Genomic DNA, 5,361 nt, shown 5'->3' with positions numbered 1-5,361 from the left:
GCAGTCAGGTATTGGCTGCTGATGGATCCAGAGAGCTTTACCTGATAGATATAAAGGGAGTATAACTTAGCAAGAGCTCAAAAATGGTTATATTACATCTTTCAATACTGGTAAAGAAACTGAGCAAGTAAACCACAGACAACATATAAACATGATTCATCATTATAAAGTTAAAAAATATTGCAGAATCAAATGTATCTTCTTTAATTTAGTAGCAGCGACAAGGAATGTGGAAGAGATTAAATGGAGGGACAAGAGACTTTTGGAGGAAACAAAGACAAAATAAAGGAGGACAGCAAGTTACTTGAAAAATTGGAAGTCTGCCTTTCGCATTTAGGACTTCTCGTTAAGTGGATAGATACTAGAGTTGCATTGCTTGTTATCATACGAGCTTGACACATGCAAGGAAAATATATTGACTATAAACTAATTTACTCTATGGCACGAGGGAGAGAGTGCATGCTTGTTCTTAGACTTAAAGGTCAGTAGTTCTAAAAAAGGTTTAAAATGAAAGAAAATGAAGGTAAATCAGATGGAGATAAAAAATATATTTGTTACAACACAATCAAATGAAATATAAGTGTCCCCTCTCTTATAGCTGAAGCTTTTTAGAGAGGCTGTACACATAATTCAAGATGGTACCAGAACAAGGTTGAGGTTTCGGGTTCAAGTCTCACCACCACTCATTTCCATCTGTAACTCATCGTATACAACTGATGAAAGGGATCTTTGGGCTTTATTACTCAGGATCTAAATTAAGATAATGTAGGCCAGTTTCTCTGAAGTTTAAGGTATGTATTTAACTTTTCAAGAAAAGACGCCATTGCATTTAAAACACTACTCATCATAGTGATAATACTATTCCTAGTTTAAGACAATTGTAGTAACAGGCTACCAATTAGTAACATTATACATAATATAATTATAATCCTCACCTTCCCTCCTGGCAGACCTCCCTTGCTGACGATTCGAACTGGGGGACAATTTGTACCAAGGGAACAATCTACCTCTGCGCCAAGCTGCTTAAGACCATCAACCAAATCACCAATTGGTCTCTCTCTCATCCTAGGAACTCCATCAAGAACATATCTGTAGCACACAATTATTCATGGAGTTATCACCTACTACAAGGTAATATTTTCTAGACCAAAAAAAAAGAAAGAAGAAACAACTCTAACTAAAGAAGAAGCAAACAAAAATATGCTCGTTTCCTGTCTTGTTCTCTGTCACGTTGAGAAAGATGGTAAAATACATGACATACAAAGTATGCATGCATTTCTGAAGCTCTCAAAGCACCACATCCAGATTACTCAACCTTTGAGGAGCTAACTGACATCTAATTTATCACAAGCGGCCACTATTATCTAACCAAAAAAGATTAAATCATTGATGTACATTTCAGAAGTTTTTGCCACCATTCCCAAAAATGCAAATTCATGAGACTATCAAAATGGCTTCAAAAGAAACAGCCCCAAAACAAAAGTTTATATATTGAGTTATTTAATTTATAATTAAATAAATTATTTTATTTTATTAAGATTAATATACCTGTTAATTAATTAGTATTAATTCGGGCCATTTAAATCGGCTAGGATTGCAATATATATATCTTGTCCTACTTGTGCAACCCCTATTTTTCCCCACTCGTTGAATCGAAGCCCAATTCACTACGACACAGCAATCCAATTTCTACGACCCAACAATACAATTCCGACTATCCAATTCATACCGGGGAAACTTAGCAAATGTCTCATAAATACAGATTAATTATAAATAAATATATTCTTTTATATTGATGTTCTCTTAAATAATTATAATAAATATCTCAACTGATTATTTCGCTAAACTTATATTTTATATATATATATGTATAACACCATACTAATTAGTCAATGATACTTTAAGAGTATAAATATATTTTCGTGGTGTCATTAAGGTTTCTTGTTCACACCCTACTCATTAGTCATTATACAAGTATATTTATATATTGTTGTGGTATAATTAAAATTTCTTGTTCAGAAATTACTCATGGTCATTAATACCGTAAGAGTGTGTGTGTGTGTATATATATATATATATAAATATAGTATCATTAAGATTTCTTTTAAAGAAATTACTCATTAATCAATGATACTATAGGAGTATATAGTATAAAAAAGAAAAGAAAAAAAACTAATAAATGAGAAAGAACAAAAGTAATTAATGATAGGACAAAAACAATAAATGAGATAAAAGATAAAAAATAATTAATAGGACAAAAGAATTGAGCCTAAATTTAAAAGACTGGAGCGAAATTAGACCTAAATTTAAAGAGGCTAAAAGGGAATTGGACCTAAACTAAAGGAGGACATGGAATGCAATTTATTTTAGGGAAAATTGTGCGGTTAAACAAATTTATACTACTTAATTACTCATCATAGCTATAGTTTTCTATAATTACCACTCGTGACTAACATTATACATTAATTACGTGGGCTGACTTTGAGTTTGTATAATTAGTCACGTTTGTATATGTATAATTCGCCAGAATATACAAATACATATGTATAATATACAATTATCTAACTGATATGCATATATACAATTCACCTCTCTCCCACTCTATGCCCTCTCTCGCTTACCTCTCTCCTCCTTCTCCCAATCTCGCTCGCCTCTCTCCTCCCTCTTCCAATCTCGCTTGTCATATATACAAATGCATATGTATAATATACAGTTTTCTAACCAATATACATATACAATTCACTTCTCTCCCACTCTCTGCCCTCTCTCACTCGCCTTTCTCCTCCCTCTCCCAATCTCGCTTGTCATATATACAAATACATATGTATAATATACAATTATCTAATCGATATACATATATAATTCACCTCTCTCGCTCACCTCTCTCCTCTCTATAACATGTAGCTACGAATTGTAATTATCAAACTATAATTATGAAGAGTAATGAGACTATTTTTGAGTGGCTATATGTGAAAATTCCTCTTTATTTTAGGTGTATGGATACTTACTTAATTAGTCTATATTGAGCTATAGAATTATAATTATTTTGTATTTTGCGGCCTATTTATGTAGTTCCCATATTTTTATGGACGGACATTCGTTATAGCCCAATTACTGACAAAATCCACTTATCAATCCTCTTTACCGCTTTATTGGCCGTTAAAGAAATTAACGAACAGTGACTCTTTGTACATAGCTCAAGAACAAAGGATTCAAAGCACCAAAACTGATGCTTCTTGTAGCAAATTCAAGTCAAGCATGGAACTTAGCACACCCAACACTGACTTTCTCCCAGAAATGCAAAACACAAGTGGACATTGATCAAATTCATGCTCAATTGATAACCACAGGACTTGTAAAAAATCCATTTTTTACCACAAAACTTATCTTGAAGTTATCTTCTTCCCCTCACACACCCATCGTTGAATTTGCCCGGTTTCTCTTCTTTTCTGACGATTTCTGTTGTTCAAAGCGAAATAAAAAAGATCCATTTCTCTGGAATATCATAATGAAGTCATTTTCACATGGAAATGACCCGTATAAGGCTTTTGAAGTTTTCTGTTTGATGCTTGAAAATGGGGTTTTTGTGGATGAGTATTCTTTATCTATAGTTTTGAAAGCGTGTTCAAGAATGGGTTTTGTTAAGCGAGGAATGCAGGTTCATGGGTTATTGAGGAAAATAGGATTTGGGTCTGATGTGTTTTTGCAAAATTGTTTGATTTCCATGTATGTGAGGTGTGGGTTTGTTGACTATGGCCACCACGTGTTTGATAGAATGTGTATGAGAGACTCTGTTTCGTATAATACTATGATTGATGGGTATGTGAAATGTGGAATGCTTGATGTTGCTTGTCGTTTGTTTGATTTTATGCCAATAGAGATGAGGAATTTGGTTTCTTGGAATGCTATGCTGACTGGGTATGTCAAATTGGATCAAGGGTTTGATGTTGCTTGTGAACTGTTTGATAAAATGCCCGAAAGTGGAAACGCTGAAAAGACTACTGCTTTATTTGACATGATACCGAAGAAGGATATTGTTAGCTGGGCCATAATGGTAGATGGGTATGCAAAAATTGGTAAGATTGATATTGCAAGACGTTATTTTGATGACATGCCTGGTAGATGGGTTTGCAAAAATTGGTAAGATTGATATTGCAAGACGTTATTTTGATGACATGCCTGCAAGAGATGTGATTTCCTGCAATGCTATTATGGCTGGGTATGTCAAGAATGGGCACTGCCTTGAAGCATTAAAAGTGTTTCATGATATGTTAAGAGGGAGTAGTCTTGCTCCTGATAGTACCACCACGTTGCTTGCGCTTTCTGCAGTTGCAGAGTTAGGTTATATTGATGAAGGGATTGCACTGCACTGTTATATAGAGGAGAATGGGTTTCTTGTGGCTGGAAAGCTTGGTGTAGCTTTGATAGACATGTATGCAAAATGTGGCAGCGTAGATAGTGCAATGGGTGTGTTCAATGACATCCAAGAAAAAAATGTTGATCACTGGAATGCTATGATTGGTGGTTTGGCTATTCATGGCTTTGGGGACGTAGCTTTCGAATTGTTCATGGAGATGGAAAGACTTTCACTAGATATAGATGATATCTCATTTATTGCGGTTTTGAATGCCTGTGCTCATTCTGGACTGGTAAAGGAAGGCATGATCTGTTTTGAGATCATGAGAAGGGCACATCGTATGGAACCTAAGCTCCAGCATTATGGATGCATGGTTGACATCCTTAGTCGAGCAGGGCATGTGGAAGAGGCCATCAAATTTGTCGATGAAATGCCAATCCATCCTAATGATGTAGTTTGGTGAACATTGCTAAGCTCATGTAGGAATCAAGAAAACGTCCACATTGGAGACCAAACGGATAAGCAACTAGTTGGACTAAATTCTCATAATTCAAGTTCCTACGTGCTTTTGTCTAACATATATGCTCAATTTGGTAAGTGGGACTATATTAGAAGGGTTCGAACGATAATGAAAGAAAAGGACCTGAAGAAAACTGTTGGCAGCAGTAGGATTGAGCTCCAAGGAATTGTCCATGAGTTCTCTGTAGGAGACAAATACCATGATCAAGTTGAAGAAATATATTCCACATTACAGATGGTTTGTGTATTGCTGTGAGGTCTCTCCTTGTGTTCGAGGAGTTTACCTCCATTCGCGAATCCAAATTTAACTAGTCATTAACATCTTTTAGCTCTGGACAGGAAAATTATTTTAAGCTGTCCCTCTGTAATTACCAAAGCACCAGGAAAAACAATCCTGCAACTTGTAAATTCAAGTCAATGTATCTAATAAGAGAAGTTCAATATAGAACTACAGTTAAACACTCTTTTACCTTCTTCAAACTCGT

General features: G+C 35.0%; 1 pseudogene; it reads left to right on the top strand.

Moving 5' to 3' along the window:
* The first annotated feature begins 3,187 nt into the window (after positions 1-3,187).
* LOC125850056 (pentatricopeptide repeat-containing protein At2g45350, chloroplastic-like) lies at positions 3,188-5,132 on the top strand (annotated as a pseudogene).
* The last annotated feature ends 229 nt before the right edge of the window (positions 5,133-5,361 follow it).

Source organism: Solanum stenotomum, unplaced genomic scaffold, assembly GCF_019186545.1.
Source record: "Solanum stenotomum isolate F172 unplaced genomic scaffold, ASM1918654v1 scaffold13383, whole genome shotgun sequence".
In the NCBI taxonomy this organism is placed as follows: Eukaryota; Viridiplantae; Streptophyta; class Magnoliopsida; order Solanales; family Solanaceae; genus Solanum; species Solanum stenotomum.
Note: the sequence above shows the minus strand (reverse complement) of the source record. Positions and strands in the feature narration are given on the sequence as shown.